General features: G+C 47.9%; 1 protein-coding gene across 9 annotated transcripts in view; it reads right to left on the reverse strand.

Annotated features, from left to right (window-relative positions):
- EXTL3 (exostosin like glycosyltransferase 3) overlaps positions 1 to 24628 on the reverse strand; it is a 112777-nt gene that overhangs the window by 40076 nt on the left and 48073 nt on the right. For 6 of the 9 annotated variants that reach the window (XM_014257645.2, XM_014257649.2, XM_088053267.1 and 3 more), the window contains one exon: positions 8890 to 8992. The exons of the other annotated variants lie outside the window; for them this stretch is intronic. The gene's annotated coding sequence lies outside the window, so the exon portion shown is untranslated. The remainder of the gene's footprint in view (positions 1 to 8889; positions 8993 to 24628) is intronic. 9 annotated transcript variants of the gene reach the window in all.

Here is a 24628-nt window from a genome sequence, read left to right on the forward strand (position 1 = left end):
AAATCATGATGGGATCATGGAATCACAGAATCATAAAGGGTTGGGAAAGCCCTCTGAGATCACTGAGTCCAGCTAACAACCCAGTGCTGCCAAGCCCTCCCTAAACCATGTCCCCACACAGTAAAATCCTTTACGGAAAAGACTAAGCAAAAACCAAGAAAACATCACCCTTCTGCAATCCACCAAAGTAGAACAACCCCAAACTCCCAAGAGCACCCCAAAACCTGCTGTGTGGCCACTGACAGATGCCAAATCTGCACATCCATCGAGGGCTCCAACTGTGACATCACCTCTGTGGCTTGGCTCCACTCCAGATGCATTTCCCACATTGCCCCGAAGCCAAACCTCATCTTCTGCCCCAAAACCTCCAGCTCAGCCACCACCCTGAATCCCTCCCAGCCAGGCTGGTTTAGAATCCCGGAATCCCAGACTGGTTTGGGTTGGAAAAGACCTTAAGGCTGGTCTCATTCCAGCCCCTGCCACAGGGGATGCCACTCACTAGGTCAGGTTGCTCAGGGCCCCATCCAACCTGGCTTAGGAGGAATTAAATCCCAGAAACTGATGCCATCAACACAATCTCCAGCAGCTGCTAATTCCACATTCAGAGTGCAGATCACATCCCAAAAACCAGGTTCACAACCCTGGGAACCGATACCACAACCTGAGACAGCCCAGCCGAAAACAAATCCCACAGCGGGACCTGCCAGAACGGCTGCTGATGGGTTTCCAAAAATAACCCAGTCCCCTCTCCACAGTGCCTGATGTCCATTTACTTACAGCCACCTAAAAATAGCCCTTTCCCATTGGGATCGATGGCAGGAGCTGACAGAAGTGAAAGGAGCTCATCACTCCACAAACACAGGACTAAAGGAGATAAAATACTTTGGAAATGCAGCGTAGAGAACAATCTTGCTCTGGCCCCGAGACAGCCAGCTGGATGGGCCTAGTAATTCTTCTCCAGCACCAGCTGTGATTGAATTTATTTCCATTTGGTGTGATTAAAAAGGAAGAGATAGATAAAAGGGAGAATAAAAAGTCCAAGATTTCAAAAGACACTAAAAATAAAATAGTTTGTGTGTGCTTGGCACCCTACCTTGACAATTTTTATATGTGTCAGCCAAGCTCAATAACCCAAAAGGAAGGCAGAAGTAATTTATAGGTGGGGAAACAGAGGCATGGAAATGTTAAAATTCAATGTTACCAATTCAATCCTCAATAAAATCAACAGCAGGAACAGGTTTAAAGGGCAGGTGTTCCTGAGGCACCATGCCCTGAGATCCCTCTGAATTTACTCTTCATGGCGCCATTTCAATCGTTTCCATTGCCTGGCAAGTGCAGATTGATGCTGAGGAGTCCAGTCCAACCCAGCACGAGTTCCAGCTGATCAAAGGGAGCCACTGGGACGAGCCCGTTCGCTCCTCAGGGAAAAGGCGCTTCCTCAAAATTCAAACACACAAGTTTGGCAGCAGGAGGCCTGAAATTAATCCCTTTATTTAAACATTAACGACTTTAAGCGTCTCTAAGCAATTGTAAAGGCTTTATTAGAGAAGGCAATGAAAGCTTGTGAGCAGCCAAGTCAAGAGGAAGCCAAGGTTACCTGCACTCACTTTCTGAGCATCGACTTCGACAGCACAAACTCACCCTGCAGAGAGCTTGTACCTGGAATAAAGAGGACAGCAACACCTTGCTGCCAGCTGAAGTCTGTGGGCAGGGATGGATGGAGCAAATCCTCCTGGAATCCATCCCCATGGCCACCAAGGGTAAGAAGATGTGCAAACTGAACCTCACTGACTTGTCTTCTGAAACCATCCTTGGCAGATGCTGATTACCGTGACAGCAGCAAGGTTTCTGATGCAGTCTCCTGTGTGGATATTCAGTAGGAAAACCAGTGACTGGAACAGGAGTCTGGAGAGCCTCCAGCCCAGCACAGCCAAACCTCAACTGGACAAAGCCTCGAGCAATCCCATCTACCTCTGCCCTAAGCAGGATATTGAATTAGAGACTTCCAAAGATCCCTTCCAAACCTGTTTGTTCTACAATTCAAAGAAATGCCAGAGAGCAGGTGGAAGCCTTTCCTGGACATATCTGAACTAGATAAAGTTGTAAAGGATGACAGTAAAAACCTCTCTGTAAACTTTTCATTGGATGTATGAGCTGGTGGCAGCGAGGAGCCTCCAGCACACTGTGCTTCCCTCCCTCCAACATTTACCCCTGGAATACATCTCTTCACTTAAGACACTTACACCACTTTCACACTAAAACTCAACATGTTTTAGTGGCATTGTAGGACTTAATACTTGTAGGAGATAATAAAACATTCATGAGAGCAACGCTGTGAGGTTAAGTGGGTTGGGCTGGCATTAAAAGACATTTGAGGGACAACCTTTTAAGGACGCTGCTCAATCACTACACAATCATTTCCCCAAATCCTTCCATGGATCATCCAACATGCAGAGAGATACGCAAGGTGTGCACATCCCACCCTGGATCCTGTCTGCTTGCTGTAGTGGGAGAAAAAAAACTGTCTGAATTGCAGGTATCATCAGGTTTGGCATTTTTTTTTAATGCCTCCCTATTACTGGAAAGTAACTATTGAGTTTCACCACAGTCAAAAGCTCCTCTCAGGTTCATTTCCCTCTCAGCTGCTCCAACAACTGTCTTACCAAAATCCATAGAAGACAAAATCTATAATTCCTAGGATTCACATTTTGAAACGGCTCCAAGAGCAGAGCAAAGGTTTCACCTTTAAGACACTCTTGCAAGGCACACTGCTATCTCCCTGACTTTGCTGGTCCTGATCCAGATGGGAAAAAAAAAATCCCAAAGCACAAGTCAGTTTTTTTGCTGACCAGGATTACCTGACTTAGTATCAGCAGCCTTCAAGGACATGGTCCAACACACCCAAGTGGAAATCACCAGTGCTGGATGCAGTTCCCTTAAATCCTCTAAGCCTCTGCTTCTCTGCTGGAACTGCTGATAAACACACTTTCAGACTATTTTCATAAAACTGAAGGTCAGCAAATGATTTGCTAATTAAATCTGTCACATAATTCTCAGCCTGATGCATAACTCAAGCCAGCTCCACTGAGCAGAGCGGCAGGCGGGGTCAGCTGCCCGTTCTGAGGTGTCACAGGGCTGTGGGGTCACCAGGCCTTGGTGACAGATTCCTCAGAGCCACATCTTGCAGCAAGCTGTGTTTTGCAGCCTCTCCAAGCCCTGCACCCACCTCTGCAGTTTGTCCATGTTTGGTGACAGGTTCTTGCTTTGGTGCATCCCTTGGCTCTGCACAGCTCGTCCTCCTCCTCCTCCTGCAGCTCAGAAGTGGCCCCTTGCCCAGGGTGGCTTTGCAGATGAAGGGTGGGAGATGTTGCACTGATCAATTCCCAGCATCTAAAATGATCCTGTTTCTTTTCAAAGTCACTCTGAAGAAACACAACAATCCTGCCCCCCAAAAAAAGTCTCCAGTCTTGGGAGAGTTGTTCTATTTTCAACCAGAGGAGGGCAACCACACACATTCACAACAGGCACATCCTTCTGCCTGAGACAGAAAATGCACTTTATTCCCATTCCCAACCACTAGAAGAGTTGTCTCATCTTCCCATTCTGCCTTATTTATGTCGATTCCCTTCCCTGTGATATTTAAAGAGCATCCCCTGGACAGAATCACAGAATTACAGAATGGTTTGGGTTGGGAGGGACATTAAAGATCATCCAGTTCTACCCCCTGCCACAGGCAGAGACAACTTCCACTCTCCCAGGCTGCTCCAACCTGGCCTTGGACACCTCCAGGGATCCAGGGGCAGCCACAGCTGCTCTGGGCACCCTGTGCCAGGGCCTCACCACCTTCTGAGTAAAGAATTTTTTCCTAAAATCCAACCTAACTCTGCCCTCTTTCTGTTTAAAGTAGCAGAATACATTCCAGTGCTAAGGAGAACCTGAATTCCTCATTCCTCCTGTTCAGCAGCAGTTCTTGTTCAATATGGACCCAGAAGCCATCGAGCTTGTCCAAACTGTGTGTGCCACTGACCTCAGGAGAATTCATCAATCCCAGCTGGGAACTCAGGCACTGGGAGCAAGGAAACTGCTTGTGACACGGCTAAAAATACCAAAAGGACTGAGGATATTTTTCTCCCTCTCGTGTACTCCTGCCTGCCCTGCTCACACGAACCCTTCAGAGCCTGGACCAGGCTGCTCTGATGCTCTCCTGCCAATTTTGAATCATGAGATGCAGGGGAAAGGGTTTGCTCAGGAGAGCAAAACCACCCAAACTTTGGTTTATTCTTGAGGCAGAATATCCTGCAAGTAACGCCATTCCTCAGTACTCAGGTGGGAAAGGCAGGACTTGGTGGGATAGGGCCCAGGTGACTCAGCTTTTCACCCTCTCCTCTCTCCCTGCGGACACTTCAACAGCACAAGGCACTGGAGCTACGGGGTGAGACACAGGAATTCACTCAGTACAAGAAATGGAAATTCAGCAACCCCATCAACCCTGATTTTTAAGGATACTCGTTTCTCATTATTCTCTGTGCTAATAAAACTAAAACTTTACGAGCTCAGCTAATCTGGGATGCTGTTGCATCATCACCTGATGTGGATGAACAATTATTAAAGAGAAAAAAAACAAAGAGGCAAACAAATCCATGCCTCTCCTCTGGCCTGGGGTGGTTTTTGGTACCGTTATCAGTGAAAAGGGAGAAGAAGGAGCTCTGTGGTTTTGGTATGGGCTGCTGTGGTCCCAAGGCCTGTTCTCTGGCCCAAATCCAGCCACTTTCATGCTCCTGAGGTTTCTCACCTACCCAAACACCCAGGCCACATCTGACTCGCCTGGGAGGTTTGGTTCCTGGTCGTGCCAGCTTCTGGATCAATGGCAGCTGGCTGAGGCCACCGTTGGGTGGTTCCAGCCTGGATGAGCGAGTGAAGAGCAGCTCCTCATGTCCCAAAGCTGAGCTGTGCACCCACCTGGGAGCAGAGCCTGGCTGGGGAAGGAGTGGGAATCCCAGTTTTACACTACCCCATGGCATTCAGTAACAAATCCCATCAACGTGGGGAGGGTTCTTACTCCAGCACGTATAAAGGAGATGCTGAAGTGACAGGGAACTTCCCTTCCCACCTTTTGTGGGGATAACACAAACCAGCAGAGCAGAAAGACATACAAAACATCACTTTTCAAAGCAGCAACAGATTTTTCTGTCAAAGGAGAAATTTCACAAGGATGTCTTGGGCATGGGTGGATTTGTGGCAAAACAAGCAACGCGAGAGACACACGACCATTTCTCTTCTCTGAGTGTTGAAAAGCTTTCAGGAGATTTATAAAATTAGAGCTGCTTGTGTTGAACATCTCAAAGGGAAAGGGGAGGGAGAGGAAGTGTTTCCCTCATGCAGCTCTCCAGCAGCAGCTCCTGATTGTACTCAGTGGGAAAGACGGAGCGCTCTCAGCACCTTCCCTCCCATCGAGCTCCAGGAACAGGGGAAGCTCAGCAATTTGCAGGATTTGGGTCCTTGCTTTTGTTCCCCTTCCCTCTCTCCCTTCCCCATCCTCCCTTTGACAAGCAAGGATGGAAAGACTGAGGAGAACACAGCAATTAAGGAATTTGAAGCCTCACTAGCAGCTACTCTGAATGCAGGCACATGAAGCAGCAGGATTCTGCTGGTGACATTTGGACCACAAATGAAGTCCCCAAGAGTAATAAACAATCAGGTAAAGAAATCTGGAAAGAAATTACCCAGCACACCTCGTCTTCCTGGCCCCCATGAGATCCATATAAAATGTGTTAATGCATCTGATTATGATCTAAATTATGTACAGAGGCTCCTGCCAAGCACTCTGTGAAGTTTCTTTATTGTTAAGTTGGAAGCTGTTGAAGAATGGTCCAGTCATCATGTTTCAAATTAGATTTAGGGAAAAAACATTTTCCTACTTTATTGCTGGCTCAGAAGACGGGAGAAGGTCGGGATGTGGGTTTTCTCTGCTGAAGAAAGAGCAGGAGGAGTGAGAACAGAACAGCTCAAGAGCCAGTCTGTTACCTGTCCTTTACTGTCACCTGAGCTGTGTGGCTTTACTGTACCCACACATGCCAGAGAATTACTGCAGTTTCAGCTTTCTACACATTTTTTTTCCTGGAAGGGGGGTAAAACACCAAGGTGTTCCCGTGCACGTTCTCCACAGGCCCAAAAACTTTGAAAGAAAGGATTTCTGCAGGAGTTGTACAGAGAAGGGCTGGCAAAACACCATGTGGGATTTTCCTCACACCTGTGAGGACTAGCTGAGCTGTCACTTTTGCTGCCAGTCCTTTGTGCTGCTTGGAGGCAGGTGAAAAAGCTGTTTCTCTCCCCAGCATGTTATAGGAGGACTGGGGCTTTTTAAAATAACTCCCAGGTGTAAATACAAATCTGGGAGAGCATCCATAGGTGTAACTGCAAGCCTGACAACCTCACCTGTGCTGGAAACTCCACCAGCCCAACCTGTGCCTTCTCTTCTGCTGCTGTCTGGCCAAGCCTTTGCTCCATGGATCAGCATCTCCTTCCTCCTGGCAGGGCTGGATTCCCAAGTCAGAGCCAAGGTCACCTTGCCCAGAGGAGCTGGATTTTAAAAGGAGGGTCCCTACAGGTATTAAAAGTCTTCCATCCATTACCTCTGCCCTTCCTAGCTCACAGCTGCAGCCACAACTGCATAAATCCACACTAAGCAGGGCCCTGTGGAGGTGAAATAGGATATAAATAGTTCTTACAGGTTTGTTTTGCTCTGCATATGCACATAAATCACACACACACACACACATATATATATGTGACAGATATGTCTGCACCTCATTGAATCATGGAATGATTTGGGCTGGAAAGGACTTTAAAGACAATCCCATTCCACCCCAGCCATGGGCAGGGACACGTTCCACCATCCCAGGGTGCTCCAAACCCTGTTCAAACCTGGTCTTGGACAATTCCAGGGATCCTGGGGCAGCCACAGCTTCCCAGGGCCACACCACCACTCTTATAATAAAGAATTTCTTTCTAATATCTAATCTAACCCTGCAGATCTGCAGGAAGTTAGGGATAAGAACTACCATTTCCAGCCACCGTGGTAATGTAGTGGTTTAAACACCCAAAAAATGCTTTAATGTAGGATCACAGGCTGGATCCCAGCCAGGCAACAGCACTGCTTTTAAAGTAGTATTTATCTCCATAAAACACTTCCTAAACAACTCGGTGCTTGAAAATAAAGCCTTGCTAAACAACCAGATTTTAACCTGGAATTCTGCATGCTGGCATTCTCTGCTGCCCCAGGTAAGTTTGATTCCCTTACACAGCATGGTGATTTTCTTTTTAAGGAAAAAAAAAAAGGAATTTTCTCTTTCAGTTTAACTTTGAGGCAAGATGGAAGACCACAGCCTGGCCTCAAAGACCTGAGAGCTTTTGAACTCCAAGTCAACAGGCTCTCACAAGAGCTGAGCTCGAGGGCTGCTCTGGAATAAATCAAAAAGGATTTACTCTTTCACTTGAACAAGGCAGGAAAAAAAAAGTTCCATGGATGCACAGATACGGGGTTGGGGGTGGGGAGACAGCTAACAGCTTTAAAAAAAATAATAAAAAAAAAGGCAACTTAAGAAGGCCATGATGGTTTGATAGTCACAGTCCCAGAAGCTAAACACCATCCTGCATGGCTGGATTTCCTGCAGGAAATCACAGGCACGGTAGCTAAGCCTGCTGGAAGCTGCTCAGCCCAAGAATATACGGAGCAGATGCTCCCAAGGACACGGCACTCCTGGAGAAATCCTCTGACAGGGAGTCAAAAAGGGGCTTGAACTGGCTGTGTGTCATTAGAGAGGAGCAGAGTTCATGGCCAAAAGGCCATGAGAGCACCTAAGGTGCTTTGAGCTGTACCATTTCAAGTTTTCCCAAGAGCAGGAGTCAGATTGAGCAGCCAGATTCTGACCTGAGTAACTGTGGTGGCTCTCAGTCACAATCCATGTGCTGCTTCCACTCCAAAACTTGGGCTGAGAGAGCAGCTTTGTGCAGGATGCTACTGTGCCTGGTGGTGTCCTTGTGTCCCTGTGCCAGGAAATGCCATTCCCTGGAACAGGCAGGAGTGACACCTTCACTTCACTCCTGACACCTTTGCTGGAGCCCAAACTCATCAGCAGTTTTGACAACATTCCAGAGCCTGAGTTTGCCTGAAGGAGCTCAGCACAGGGCACAAAATCTCATCCTCTGGCTTCCTTACAGGAGTGAGAAGAAAACTGGGGAAGGAGAAATGTGCTGCTGGCAGCAATTCCAGCCTCTGCAGTGAGATTGGAAGGCTCCCAGGCAGCCACACACCCCGGCAAGAGCTGTGATCAGCACCCATGGACTAATCCTCACACCTCAATTACAAAGAGTTTGGGGACAAGAATCTGCCCAGAGAATGATGCTGAAGAAGAAGAAAAATGTTCAGAGTCCAACTTCCCCCTGAGCTGTGTGCAGGGATTTGGATCCTGAGGCGCCCAGACACTGAGCTCAGACCATTAGTGACATCCAACACTGCTTTTAAAATCAGAACTGAAAACTGCTGAAACCAGAATATTCTGAAATTCTGCTTCTTCGTCTGCAGTTCTGCCAAATTAATTTGGCTAAAACTTTCAGCAATTAATGGATAATTAAATGGAGGAGCTGATGGCCAAAAAATATGTAAGGGGCTTGATTAAAGCTCTGGGGTTGACACTGTGCTGGTCCTGCCCTATTTTTACAAGTTCTTCTCATCTCACCATTATTTCAACTGGGCTATGGGGAGGAGAAGAGTGCTGTTAGAAGGGTGTGAGATGTTTCAGTAAATTATGTAAAAATCCAGATGGGGAAGAAACAATTTAACCCTGGGTGCAGGGCAGCCTGGCACTGCAATGCTCCTTTGTTCTTTACCTGTTGTCCCTCAGCTCCTTGGCTCAGACCTGTCCCACATCCCACATCGACTCCTTCACCACCTCTCTTCTTTCTCCCAGTGCTGATCTCAAGGGTTTCCCTCCTGTTTAACAGAAAAACACAGACAAAAACACATGGATTCAAGAAATAAGTTATGCATGGCCCCGAGGCATTGTGCAAGAGAGGCACTGTGACATAAACATTCCTTCTGGACCTCTCCAAGCAGGGATGGAGCGACCTGGGAGAGTGGAAGGTGTCCCTGCCCATGGCAGGGCGTGGAATGAGATGAGTTTTAAGGTCCCTTCCCTCCCAAACCATTCTGGGATTCTGGGATTTATGATGTGGTCTTAAGCCTGGAAGCTTCCACAGGTTTGACATTTTGGGCTGCTGGGGAGTGAGGGAGGCTGAAGGACACTAAAGGGGGAATCAGGAACAAATGAGACCACCTGGAGGAGGGATATTGCAAATCTAAAAAGGAATCAGACGTGGGTCATCAGCTCCCTGCTCCATCAGTTCTGAGCCTGCTTCCAGTCATTCTCAGCTTTCTCAGCTCATTTCACACAAAATTCTGATAACTGACAACTCTCAGGTTACATCCATGCCATCATTTCCCACAAAAATATTAAATAAAATCATTGTCTCCATTGTTCCATAAGTGCCAAGGTCCAAGAAGATCACTGCAAGCCACCCAGCCCGACCTGTTCCGTGACACACCACAGAGTTCCACTCACCAAGCCCAGCCTCAAGCCCAGCAATTCCCACCAATTCTTCATCCAGCTTTTTCCCTAGCTCAAGTCCTCTCTCAGCCACGCCTCTGCTGCAAACAGCCCGTCTGATTTCAGCAGACAAACAGATAAATAAAATTAAAAGAAAAATAAAATACCTTTCGTTAAGAAAAGCCCGAGGCTCCAGGATTATCCTTCTGCTTGGCCATCAGCGGCATTTCCCTTTGTTTTAAAACAAAAAGGGCCATCCACATCCTGCCTTCATCCTCCTACACAGCCTCTGGGACAGCAGAGCATCTCAACCTCCCTCTCCCCACCCTGACTCTCACTGATGTGTTCCATACTCGCCGCCTCTCCCCAGTCCCAGCTCCCGGCAGGGAGTCAGGGCTGGTCCTTGGAGGCTGGCGCCGCTTATAAAGGCTGATTCCATCCCCTTCCATCCCTTTCACTTCAGCTGGCAAAACACTTCCTGAGTGCCCACATCTTTGGGATACAAAGAAGGAAAACACATCGTGATGGGAGCTCCTGGCAGGCTGCGGGTCCTGGCAGGGTTCCATCCGCACCCCGCTACAAAATGTTAGCAGAAACAAGAGCAGCCACGACCCTTCTACCTCTCCTTCCTTCCCTGATTGCAAAGTTCTTCGCAGGGTTCTCCAGAAATCACGAGAGGAGATGTTACTCAACAGCCACAGCTGAGGCTTTCGTTCCAACGTGACCTGTGAAATCTCCGCTCCAAACCTCACCCAGGTTTGGACCCAGCACGGCCCTCACCGCCTCTCCCAGGGCTGGAGATGTTTTATGGCAAGCTTGGAATGCTGAGAGTTTACAAAACAAAAAATCTGTTTGTTTTTTTTTTTCCTTCAAAGCCACCAATTATTCCGAGTCCCTGTGAAACTCCGGCCACTCGGGGCAAAGGAGCCAAGGAATCATCAGGCAGTGGGGATGCCCAAATCTATCAGTGGAACAAATCGCTGTCCTGAGAGCCACAGAATTGTTTGGGCTAGAAAAACCTCAGAGATCATCTCACTTCAACCCCCTTTCAACACCTTTCACTAGAAGAGGGCTTAAGAGTTTTTTTTAAAGCCTGATTTTAATGTAAGATCTGGAAAACATCAGACTCTTCATAGAATAAATGCCACTTTATGATTAAAGTGAAGGCCCGTGTCTAATAAACACTATATAATTAATATGATGTAAAAATTCCAGCATATGTTAATACTTTATTCTGATCATTTTTATTAAAGCAATAACAGCACCCCAGCACAGGCTCACCCCCCCAAAAAAGGGTGGTTTCTCCCTATTCTCCATCGAAGAGGTGGCAAGTCGCTGTTCTAACTTCATTTTATATTTTATTACTTCTCACAAACCAGCTATGCTAAAAGGTTGCACCAGTAATTTAAACTGCAGTTGTCAGCAGAAGTGAAGGACATTGTGGGATACATTTTATTCCAGCTCTTTTATTGCCTGGCTCCTTGGAGTGATTCAAGCAGCTTAAGGATTTTAGAGGCTCTGTCACAACAGTTTCTGGCCCATTGCAAGCTGCTATTTGAACAGAAAAAAGAAAAAAAGTACCCAAAAACTCCAACTTTCAAAGAACTGGCTGGACCAGCAGAAGCTGCTCAAGACTCAGCAACTCCTGAATGCCACCAAATTGTTGCCTCACGACAACAGGCACTTTCTGCAATGTTATTCCCATTTGGCAGAAGGGGAGGGGGATCTATAAAAGGGGGAAATGCCGATTTCTGCGGCTCTGCCAAGCCACGGCAGCACACAGAAACACGTCGTGACTCTCCCCACCATCAGCAGCCAGCAGGGCTCTGTCACATCTGCGGGGACACAGCAAGGCAGGTGACAAACTGGGGACAGGAGCACTACAAGGCTGGCACAGACCCAGTCCAGGAAAGCCTCCAGCAGTGCTGGCCAGCGAAGAAATGTTTTGAAGAGAGTTCTGAGACAGCAGGCGCCTGCTTTCCATCCCAGCAGCACCCCGGGGTTCTGCTGGATTCTTCCCTACAGATGATCAAAAAGCAAATTAATTCCTTGACCTCAGGGACCAAGCCCTTCTCCTCACCACCCCAAGCTGGTGGGAGATGTTGGTTTTCATCCCCATCCAGCTGCCCCGGACACTGCAGGGCTGGAGGGGGAGAACATCCCGCTGCTGAGACATGTGCTGGCTGCTTGCCTGGCACAGGACTCCATTCCAGGTCCCACTAGGGCAACTATCCCAGAAAAACAGGGAAATGCTGCTTTGTGGGAGCGTGGAAGAACGGGGCCATTCCTGGTCAAAGCACTGCAGAGTGCAGTGTGACTGAGCCCGGTGTCCCCAGTGTGACTGAGCCTGGTGTCTCCAGTGTGACTGAGCCCGGTGTCCCCAGTGTGACTGAGCCTGGTGTCCCCAGTGTGACTGAGCCCGGTGTCCCCAGTGTGACTGAGCCCGGTGTCCCCAGTGTGACTGAGCCCAGTGTCCCCAGTGTGACTGAGCCTGGTGTCCCCAGTGTGACTGAGCCTGGTGTCTCCAGTGTGACTGAGCCCGGTGTCCCCAGTGTGACTGAGCCTGGTGTCCCCAGTGTGACTGAGCCTGGTGTCCCCAGTGTGACTGAGCCTGGTGTCTCCAGTGTGACTGAGCCCGGTGTCCCCAGTGTCACTGAGCCCAGTGTCTCCAGTGTGACTGAGCCCGGTGTCCCCAGTGTGACTGAGCCCAGTGTCCCCAGTGTGACTGAGCCTGGTGTCCCCAGTGTGACTGAGCCCGGTGTCCCCAGTGTGACTGAGCCTGGTGTCTCCAGTGTGACTGAGCCCGGTGTCCCCAGTGCTCCCCAGGGTGCTGAGCTTCCCTGGGGTCCCCATCTCCTGCCACACGTGGGTCACCTTCCCCCACCTCCTGGGGGGCTTGCAAGGAGGGAGATCCACGGCTGACAGTCCTGCTAGGGCTCACAGGGCCATGGGGTCACCTGCACTGATCCTGGCTCAGCGTGGAGGGGACACTGCTGGACCACTCTGTGCCACGGGCAGAGGAGAGAAATCCTCATCCTCACCCCAACCAGCCCGGCCTTGGACACTTCCAGGGATCCAGGGACAGCCTCAGCTCCTCTGGGAAACCTGTGCCAGAGCCCTCCCCACCCTCCCAGCCAAGAATCTCTGCCCAATATCCCATCCAGCCCTGCCCTCTGACAGTGGGAAGCCAGCAGAAGATGATCAGAATGTGCCACACCAGTACTGGAGCATGGATCATTCTCATGGATCATCCCACTTCAGCACATGCAGACACTGCCAGGAGAGATCCGTGGTTCCCAGAGCTTAAAAATCTGTGAGGACAAGCAAAACTTACTTTGTAAAGAAACAACTTTTAAGCAGAGGGAAAGTTCTTAAACCCAGACTTTGGCATTTTTAAGTTTGGGACATGTTTTAATGTGTTAAAAAAAAAGTTTTTCAGGTCACCTTTGATGCAGAGTTGTCTGGGAGGGAGAGGCTGTCAGCTGGTGTCTTAGCAAGGGAATATCTGTTCCCTAGGCACGGACTCAGAGCCTTGTGAACCCCCTGTGGCACCTGAATATTCCATGTTTGTACTCCAAGCCCCACAGACACTCCTTTGATGTGGTGAGCTGCAGCTCCTGAAGGTCTCTGGAGATCACAGGAATCTACGTGATGGGATGTATTTAGTGGACAAGGAGCCTTCCATCCTTTGAAACAGAACTTTGCTGTTGTTATCTTTTTTTAAAAACATTTTAAATGCATTTTTTTTTCCATGCCTGATGCAGGGAGCAGCTTTGGAGAGATGCCCAGGAAGGCTCCTCTGCACCACGGGGAATCCAGCCCTGCTCTTACATGGTCTCGTCCTGGCCTCTCCTGCTCGCTGCTCCAACATAAACAAGTCAGACCTACATCCTCCTGGAAATTAAACCCAGCCTCTCAGATAAGTACACAGATCTCCTGCCCTGCAGGAAACAGGGAGGGAGAATTTGCAGCCCCAGGTGCCCAGAGCAATTCCTGTCCATGGGGGCTGGGGCAGGAGTGGAACACACAGCACTAAATGGCATCTTGGGATATTTAACGCTCTCACTTCTGACCTCATCTCTTCACCAGCCAGAGAAATTTGTCCATTTTCCTCTGCTCATCCTCACAGTGTTCACCAAAAAGCTTTTTCCTTTATTCCTGGTCACAAAAACATCCCAATCTTACTCTCCCCTGACAATTATCTCCACTTGCTTCCCTATTTTCTTTCAAGGCTCTCATCCAGGCTGGTTTTTTCCTTCCCTCACCTGCCTGTACCACCATCATTTTTCCACTGTCAGAGGTGTCACTGCCAATCTAAAATTTGCTTTCAGTACAGTTAATTTAAGCTCATTCTCCTGCACTAAGGCAGACAAATATTACAACCTAATACAGAAATATGCCCAGGAAACCATCCCTGGGATGCTCCAAGCTGAGCTGAAGGCCAACATGATGGAGACAGAGCAACACAAGCCCAGACCCATAGCTTTGGAAAGCATTCCTGGCACTCCCATTCCAAGTGCCATTAAGGAGATGCCAAGGTCCAGCAGATGTTTGGACAACACAAAACGTTAAACTGAGCTATGATATTTAAGAGCAGAAAAGTTTCCCAGGCTAATTCAGGCAACGTGTTCCATAAAACTGGCAAAAAAACCATCAGGGTCCATTAACTGCATTTGTTCCTGATTTGTTTGTGCACAGAGGTTGCCCAGCATATTAATCCTCCAGAAAAACAACATGTAGAGCAGGGCTGGAAATGAAGGAGTGCTTGGGAATCCTGTTATTATGAGTAGGATAACGCAGCAGGGGTCTATGGGGGGAGAAACCCCCACAAGAAAACTCCAGAGAGCTCTTATTTACCTTCCACTTCAGCAAACAAAATCCCACCAACAGGGAAATTAAAACCTGTTGTTGAAAGCAGAGAGAAAGTCAAAGATTTTATGATCCTGCTGCGAGAAAGGAATTTTAACAGGCTGGTGAAGGATAAACTGTTAGTTTCTTCCATAAACCTGAACAAAACCAATTGATTTCCCAGAAATAAATTGGGAAATTATCCCCCCTGGCCCCATGAGTTAAGTCCAAACCTGCCACTAATGTTTCTCCTGCTTTTTTCTTATCCTGTACCTTCACAGACTTTGCTGGGCTGGGTTCAGACTCATGATCCAAATTCAGGCAGGTTGGAGATGCCCTAAAAGCTGCCGAGTCACTGGAAGGGAAAGGGATTTAAGCTAATAATTTACCTTCCATCAGGAGCCTGCCAGCACACAAGGCAGGGTGTAACTCATGCTGGAAATGCTCCACTGAGAGCATCCCAGATGCCACAATTCCCCTTTCATGCCCCCTTACAGGAGACACAACTCCCAGCCTTGACCCTTGGATGGCCAAGTGACCACTGAAATCCCAAATGGACAAAGGCTCCCTTTAAAAATCCCTGAATTCCCTCAGCAAGCTCAAGTGTGGAAATGGAGCTGATAGAGAGGGCTTTGCATAGGAAAAGGAGGAATGCACAGGGATTTCCAACATGGAAATGAGGGTGGATAAGGAAAACAGGACATTTACTGTGGAATTGTTACTCCTAACGTTTATCAACAAGGAGTAACAAGACAAAAGACAATATTTAAATGGGGTATTATGAATAATTTCTTCCCCAAAAGAGTTTTCCAGCTGCCCAGGGCAGTGGTGGAGCCCCCATCCCTGGAGGGATTTTAAAGATGTGTGGGTGTGGCACTTGGGGACAGGGGTCAGTGGTGGCTTTGGCAGTGCTGGGGGATGGTTGGACTCAATAATCTTAGAGAAATCTTCCAACCTAAATGGTTCCATGATTAAGACTTATTTTTGAGAGGAAAGAATGAATTTTTTTCCCCCCTTATCTAACTCAGGAAACCTGTATTAAAAAGAAATCACTTTGCACACTCTGCAGACGCTCAAGACATTCAGGGATAAAAACGGGACCTTCAAATTAAGGTTCTTAATGTTCCTTTTCACCTGAAGCAACAGCTGGGGATATAACAAATCCTTTTCACCTTAAACCAGTTGAAAAATATCATGAAAGTGAGGGATGCTCAGCAGGGGTAAATGAGCTGCTGCAAAGAATAACTCCAGGCACATCAGAATCTGTCTTGGCACAGCTCTTCCTTCTCCAGCAGGAAGAACACATAGAAATGGCAACAATCCCCTTCCACAAAATTGTCCTAAGCTCCCAGCCCACTGCCAAAATTCATTGGAAAGGAACTGGTCCAAACAAAAACTTCCAGGATTTCATGGTGCAAAGCCACCCTCTGTTCCACAACAGCGTTTTGCTTTCACAGAAGAAGAGGTGCCTTGAGATTTTGTCTTCAAGAAAGGGAATGGAAACTTCCTTTTGCTCACTGCCACCCAACTGGTGTCACCCTCTCTTGACCTCATGTCCTGGGTTGATGCATTCCCACAGGTAAAGAAAAAGCGAGTTCAACCTCCAAAGACAAATTCAGAGGCAGCAAATCCACCCTTTCCTGGGGGTTTGCTGCGGTGATCAATCCCAGCCCATGTCCACCCTTCAATGTCACCTTCCAAACAGCCTCTCCCCACCCTCCCTCCCTCTCCAGCACCCAGCAGCCTCTCCCCAGAGAAGGGACTCAAATTTTGGTCTCTCTCCTGACTCATAAACACAGTGAGAGAGTTTAAAAGTTCAGCTCTGGATATTTTCACCCTGATCCAAAAGCTGCCCTGCTGCTCCTTCTGCAGGATTCCCAGCTTTTCCCATATCTATTTTAACACAAGAGCTAAACGTCAGAGCTAAATAAGCTACTTCAGCAGTATTTTCAGAAATTTCTGGATTAAAAACATCCTTTGTTCCTATTTCCCAGCTCACATGTCCATAGATGGCATTAAACACTTCTTGTTCTGGGAACTGAAGCAGATTTGGCTGCTGAGTCCAACCACAAGTACCTTTGCACAGCAGCTGTTCCTGGAGGGCTGAGCCCTCTGCCCTGGCACAGCCCCTTCTGCTCACTCCATCCTCCAGTTTAAAAATCAGCTGGACTGCTCCAAGTCATTTATCATATTCTTGAAACTATTTATTACTCCACTGGTGTTGTGAACTCCACAGATTTTCTTGTTCTCTGTACTTGATGAAAATCACAAGGGCCACGATGCAGCTTCTCCTAAGAACTCCCATGATCATATTTACAGCTTTATCACAACCTTTCCATGACTTTTATTTCCTATCCTGGTGAAAAAAGAGCAGAGACAGGGGCTCACACGATCCTCATGACAGCTCTGATCACACAAAGATGGATTTGTTGAGAGCAGCTCACGGAGAACCCACTCCTCCCTATAAGCACAAATTTTACACTCAATTTCTTTTCACTACGGACAAGAGAAAATTGATTAAGCACAAGAAGAGGTCCCTAAAAAATGAATCTGCTTATCTGCTCTCTATCAAACAAAAATAACCAGAAAAACTGGCAGATCTAAGTGTTTGCCCAGCAGATAAGACAAATCATCCTTCAGTGGCTCTCACATTTTCCTCCCGGTTAAGTGGGCATGGGGAAGATGTGTGCTCATCTAAGCCACTGTGCAAGGAAAAATTCCCTGGATCAGGAAAACAGGTCCAAAATATTCTGTAATGCCTCACCATATTTATTTTTCTTGCAGGTCACCACCACCTCCACCAAGAGAAAAAGAAGGGTTTTTATCCCCCCTGTCCCCATGGAGGCTCCAAGCCAAGAGCCCAATGCACCATCCCACCTCCAGCCTGGATTCTTGCAGAAATACAGTTTGTACAACGGTGTTTTCTGACATCTCTTCTAAAATCTGAAGCTGTTTCAACCCAAATTTAGCCCAGGATGAAGCTCTCAAGGCACCAGCATTGTCCTTCCACAAGGACAGGAGCCTCAGAGGATGCACAAGGAACAGCAGCTTCTGCTCGTGAGGGGGATGCCTCAAATTTTAATATAGCACAGAATGGTTTGTGTTGAAAGGGACCCAAAAGTTCATCCAGTTCCACCCCCTGCCACTGGCAGAGACATTTTCCACTACCCCAGCTTGCCCCAAACCCCATCCAGCCCGGCCTTAAACACTTCCACATTTATATACAGGTTTATTTTATCATCTTCACCAGCACACACCTCTATGTACACACGTATTTTCACACACACAGAGGGGGCAGGTCCCACTGAATTCCATCATCCCTGCAAAACTAAACCCAGGGTTTAGTTTTTTAGTTTTTTTAGCTCCAAACCAGTGCTCTGGGAAGAGTATTTCTGAAGAGATTGTTTCCAGCAGCTTCCCCAAAATGACACAGCCCATGGGAACAGCAAGGACAGGATCCAACCCAAGGGTGATACTCAGTGATGATTAAGAAACTATTTTTCTCCCTCTTTTCTCCCTCTTTTATTCCCTCAGTGTTTCCAAACTGGCCCAGCTTCGGTGGATTTTTATGGGAACTGCAAATGAGGTATTTGCCAACCATCCAATCATTGCTCCCCAGTGCAGAGGCACCCTGACTTGAATTGGTCACCCTGCCTTTATTTGTATTTATTTTTAATTGTAAGGAAATTTATTTTCTCAGTCTCATCTTCCAAAACAGCTGAACAGTTTTCATTACAGTCTTCCCAAAAAGCACCAGCAAGCAACGAGTTGGAATGTTCTGCCTGAAGTTTGACATAATGTGAACAACTGAAAACAGGATTTTCAAACACAGAAGCAGCTTAGGAATGCCACCATTCCCCTCTCCCAGATGAAGAACATCCATCATTCCCCTCTCAAGGCTCTTCACCCACCCTTCTCTGCTGGTTTGCTTTGCTGCAATCCCCAAATTTAGGCTGCCTGATCCTTTGGAAAAGACCTCAACAGTTTATTTGTCCATAAAATACACATCAGTGCTGCTTTGCACCCAAAACCATCCATTTTAGCCACGATGGTATTGGTTTCACACAGCCACCCCAACAAGTTTTTAAAAATTCCCTTTAGATGCCCATGCACAGGCCACCAGCAGGATTTCTGAGCAGGCAGAACATGAATATGTGTGTTGTGATGCACAATTCACATTTCCATAATCAGGATTTCACGTTACTCAAAAGCAATTTGATGTTTAGTTTGGGTTTGTTGGGTTGTTTTTTTTAAGTCTCCAGCAAACCCTGGAGCGGGGGATGAAGGAGAGGAAGGGCAGGTCAAACATGGCCAGACACTGCTTTTACATGATCCTTGCCCAATTTTCTTTCTCCACAGCCAAGCAACAAGAAATTCCCCCTCACAAAAATCAGATGGCACCGTAACCAAGGCCACCACGAATCATAAGGAATGGAAAGGAGAAGGGATGGATGGGGCAGGGTGCTGACACATCTGATGCTGCCACTCTTGTCAGCTCATTATTTGAGGCAGCCTGGGCTCCCCATGAGTTCCCAGGGAGCACTGATGACTTAATCAAGGGACCTCCCTGGGGCTGAGGGAGATGCTCATGAATAACAGCATCAAATCAAAGCCTGGGAAATCAGTGGCACCCTATGGGAAATTGATGGGATCAGCTGGTTAATCCTTAAAGCAGTTAAGTGGTGCCTCCATCCTGCCTCATACCAAAAAATTCCCCTGACTAGAGCTGGAGGCTCAAGGAATGTTAAAAAGCCAAAAGTGGGGAGCTGGGCTCCAGAAGTCTGCAGAAAAACTGACCCACGCTTTTGGGTAGTGCCACGAGGGACAGGACACAGGGAATGGCTTCCCACTGCCAGAGGGCAGGGATGGATGGGATATTGGGCAGGAATTGTTCCAGAGAGGGTGGAGATGTCCTGGCACAGGGTGCCCAGAGAAGCTGTGGCTGCCCCTGGATCCCTGGAAGTGTCCAAGGCCAGGCTGGAGGAGGTTGGAGCAGCCTGGGACAGTGGGAGGTGTCCCTGCCCATGGCAGGGGATGGGATCAGATGATCTCCAAAGTCCCTTCCAACCCAAACCGTTCTGGGATCCCCTGGTTCTAAGGCAGGAGTGTTTGTGCACACACCCACAGGCACACCATTTCCAAAGTTCAAAGAACATTTTTTGAGCTATCTCATTTTCAAGCCAAACCTGACGGCAACTTTCCAGTCAGCAAGCTCCTCATGCACACTCAGGGCTGAAAAATCTGCAGTGACTTCAAATTCTGTACTATTAACATATTCTCCATATTAATCTTCCCCAAATGATCCATACTGGGAATTTGTGTGTGAGTCAGTATTAAAATCCACTGTAACTGTGTCTCTGAGCATGTCATGGAGCTTAAATACAGGCGAGCAGAGGGCATTAAGAGGCTGCTGAGAATCATTTTCAAGCACATTGGAAAGGACAAACTGTTTTTATGAGTGTGTGTTTTACAGGCTGTTTTTTCAAATTAAATCTAAAATAGTTCCCAGATGGAACCTGTATCATTCCAACTTCAATCTAAGGAATATTTTATGAAATAAAAAAAATAAAAAAATAAAATAATAGAGGAGGTGAAAGTCTAGAAAATCTGACTCCACTAAAAGGCCAATAGTGTCTTGTGCTGCTCAGAGAAGACTCAGAGACAAAAAAAACCTTGAGACTTTTTTCTGAGCAAAGATTCAGACAATAAGGAAGCTGTCCTAAAACAGTAGCATCAAAGTTTGTCCTTAATTCCACAATGAGTGCATCAGACTGTGGCAAATTTCTTTACAAAGCTCCAGGCACCCACGAGGCAGCTGGAGAGAAAAAAGGATTCCCTTGCCCACCGTGTTCTCATCCACTGCTTCCAAGCAGCTCTCCTCCTGCAAATCAGTATTTTCCATTATTTTTCATAATTCCATATAGCTGTAACATGTCTCTAACACTCTTCCCAACTCACAGCACCTCCAAAGCTGGAATTCAGCTTTTAATGAGCATCAGCAACGATGGTCCAAGCTCATCTCTGATTCCAGTGCTGGAGAGGTGATGCAGATCCCTCTGGTTTTGCCAAGCCAACTAATACTTGGGAAAACAGAGAGCAGGAGATGAAACCAGGATGCTTGGAGCTGTAGATGAGGGTAAAAGTGCAATCAGCACCTGGCTTGATTTACATCTCCCACTTACTCGTAATTTGGTCTGAACAAACGTAGGAGGGATTTGATTACAGGACCCCAGGGATGGAAAAAGCAACTCCCTTGGCAACTTCCAGCCTGGCTGCTACAGGACAGGAAGGAATAGGAGGGGAATCAGTACAAACACCTGCTCTTCCACGATGCAGAAGGAATAACTCCTGTGCCTTGCCCACCGAGCACGGTTTGGTCTTACTCCCCCTCCAGTCAGGATGGCCACACGCCTCTCCTGACACCTCCTGGGTGTCCTGGCCATATCCCAGTCAAGAAACCATGGCTATCCATGGATAAACAACAGCCCAGCACTCCTCAGCATGTCACCCCTCCAGCCCTCTGCCAGAGCCAGATCCCCAGGGATCACCAGGGAACAGAGTGGAAACAAACTGATGTGCTTAGAAAGAAATGCTTGGGAGGAACCGAAAGCAGACTCACATTTCCTTTACTCTCATTTCCTCTCCCTTACTCCAGCTTCTGGCTCTTCTTCTGGCCCAACCTTCTTCAATTCCTCATCCATTACAGAATCATGGAATATCCAGAGTTGGACCCATGAGGATCTCAATCCAACCCCTGGCCCTGCACAGACACCCCAACAATCCCACCCCGGGCATCCCTGAGATGCTTTGGCAGCTTTGGGAATGTCACCATTCCCTGGGGAGCTGTTCCAGTGTCCCACCACCCTCAGAGGGAAGAACCTGTTCCTGATATCCAACCTAACCCTCCCCTGACACAGCTCCAGCTGTCCCCCGTGTCCTGTCCCTGCTCATGGAGAGATCAGAGCTGCCCCACTGCTGCCCCTCAGGAGGAATTATCCACCCACCCTCCCTCCTTTTTGACGTCCTCCCACCCACACCAAATCCCAGCCTACATTACAAATTCTGCTGAGCACAGAGATCCCATTACAGCAAATTACCAAAATGTTGCTCTGCTTTGCAGCTTAGAGAGGATTGAGTTATGCCCCAGCTAACTCCTGTCAGTACCATCAGGAAAGCTCCACTCTGCCTGATGAGGGACAAAACCGTTCTGGACAAACAGGAAAGCTGGAGAGGGAAGAGTTTTGATTGAAAAACGATCTCATAACTGGGTAGAAACAGTGCTGTCAGCAGCAGCCAGACACACCATGCCAGAAGGAGTTATCCCTTCTCCAAACAATTTTAGGCAGCGCAGTCAGGAGTGGCCACACCAGCTTATTCCACGCTTGCTCCCTCCTAAAATCAATTTTCCAGCCGCACATCCGTAGTTCACCTGCCAAGTGGCCGTGTCTTTGCTGTATTCACAGCCCTGACTCCCCTTGGTCGGAACAGGGAGCTCTCCCTGGAGCTGGGATTAAACACAGACATCTCCAAGCAGGGATCTTTCCCCTTTCCATGTCACCAGTCCCACTCTTTGCTACCAGAATCACCCAACAGCCTCTTGAAACCCCAACCTCACGTGAGGTTCTGCCGGCAAGCAGAGCACAAAGTGCAGGTTTCCATATTCATTTCTGCTCCCTGAAAACCCTAGGACACAACAAGAGCAGAATAATAATATCAATTACTGGTATTTGATGTGGTTATTTCAGAGCCAATTAACATAATGAACCTCTGTCTCTTTCAGATAAGCAATCTCAGAGCACTCCAGTTAAAGGTGAGGGGCTGAAGCACAGAACAAGAATGTTAAGCACTGATTACAGGAATGGAATTGGGAAAGATTTCCACACAGTCCTGCCTCCAAAAATCCACCTCCCAGCCCCTCTCTGCCTCCACACACACACACACCAAGGAGGATCTGGAGTGTTTTTTATCTGTATTTTGTTGGCACACTGAGGGATTAGAGCTGGAAGTTTTTTATGACAAAGCTCCTGAGCCCACCCAAACCCGGCAGCCAAGAATTAGGAGAAAAACAAGGAAAAGTCAGCCAGTTCTGGGTGAGAAGCAGCACATTCCACCTGCTGCATGATAGAGAATTCCCTTCACCAGAGGTACAGATCCATCCCTCTCACAGGGAACATACCTGGAGCCACGTGTGCTGTTTGCTCCATGCTGTGTCCTGTGCAAAATGTGGCCACTACAAGAGACTACAAAGGACCCACCCTTGACACACATTTGTGACACTTCAAATCATCACAGAGTGGTCTGGGTTAAAGGGACCTGAAAGATCATTTTGTCAAAGAATCTTAAAAAATCAATTCCCATCCATGGCCAGGGACACCTCCCACTATCCCAGGTTGCTCCAAGCCCTGTCCAGCCTGGCCTTGGACACTTCCAGGGATCCAGGGACAGCCACAGCTTCTCTGGGCACCCTGTGCCAGGGCCTTCCCACCCTCACAGCCAACAATTCCTGCCCAATATCCCATCCAGCCCTGCCCTCTGGCAGTGGGAAGCCATTCCCTGTGTCCTGTCCCTCCATCCCTTGTCCCCAGTCCCTCTCCAGCTCTCCTGGAGCCCCTTTAGGCCCTGGAAGGGGCTCTGAGCTCTCCCTGGATCCTTCTCTTCTCCAGGTGAGCACCCCCAGCTCTCCCAGCCTGGCTCCAGAGCAGAGGGGCTCCAGCCCTTGGAACACCTCTGTGGCCTCCTCTGACCCCCTCTAACAGATCCACATCCTTCCTGGGCCAAGCATTCCAGTTCTGGGGGAAGAAAAACATCACACTAACATCCAGCACACTAAGTTCTGGGGAAAAGAGCTCACTTATGACTTCCCCTGAACATAAATCTTCCTGCTCAATCAGTTACAAGAGCATTTGTGGGGTGAACATGAGAATTCACCATGTCACGGAGCTGTCCAAGCCTGTCCATTCGGGACAGCCTGGATTTCTCCAGCCACACATGGAGCTCAGAGAGCCCCAGCAGAACCAGTCCAAGCTCACAGTGCCATGGGAAGGGGACTTGAGGGTGGCAGAGCTCAGGCCACCAGCGTGAGAACGGGCTGGAACAGCCACACCACAGCAATGTGGGTTTCCTGATTTTGAAGCCGCCAAAACGGTTTCAGTAATTTTTTTATTCTCTTGTTTGAAATTAACTAAAAGTGTGGGTATCATGAGTGCAAATGGCAAGGGAAGGAAGTTAAAAAACATAGGAGAAAAAAAAAAATGAAATCAGGGTGTATGGCCTCTGCCTACAAACTGAACATGTCTCCTCATCCCCCATTCCTTGTCCAGGTCACTTCTCTCCTTTGCTTCCAACTCCACCACAATTCTCATTCCATTTCTCACTTCCTACAGATTTGTCCTTCTCTGTCTCATCACTGAAGTGCTCCAGGAGGCTTCAGTAAATGCATCAGGATTTCATCCTAAACTTTGTGTAGAGTCACCCCAAAATGCTGATCCTTGCTGAAGCACCACACAAGAGACCCACAATACCCACAAAAACCAGGCAGCCCAAGAAGAACAAACCATGAACATGAAAGATTCAAAACACTGGCTGGGCTTTACCCAGACACTTGAAGGGCACAACCTGCCCATGGGAGGGGGTTGGAACTTTTTAGGGTCCCTGAAAACCCAAATCCTGTGTTTCCATGATTTCTACTCTTGAGCAGCAAGGTTCCATCACATTTAATAACCATAAATCTCACAGTTCCTCAAATAATACAAACTGTAGACACACAAAATGAGAGTCTAAGCTTGTGAAATGAACAGAGTTTGCACTAAAGCTCCTGCTCCATCACATGGAACCAAAAAATCTACTCCACGATCTAGAAAAGAACCAGGACCAAGAATAGGTTTCAATGAGGATCAAATTAACAAATTGATGAAAATAACACGAGGTTTGACTTTCAGACAAGGTCACAGCAGTACAGTCTGAGTGCTGGAATGGCCACAGCTACACTTTGGGTTAAGCTGTGGCTGCCCCTGGATCCCTGGAAGTGTCCCAGGCCAGGTTGGAGCAACCTGGGATAGAGGAAGGTGTCCCTGCTCATGGCAGGGGTGGAATGGGATGAGCTTTAAGGTCCTTCCAACCCAAACCATTCTGGGATTCTAAGCTCAGTCATCACCTCCAAGCTGTCACATCAAGCA

This window comes from Pseudopodoces humilis, chromosome 3, assembly GCF_049639895.1.
Source record: "Pseudopodoces humilis isolate 2021_Gansu_Grassland_sample_001 chromosome 3, ASM4963989v1, whole genome shotgun sequence".
NCBI lineage: Eukaryota > Metazoa > Chordata > Aves > Passeriformes > Paridae > Pseudopodoces > Pseudopodoces humilis.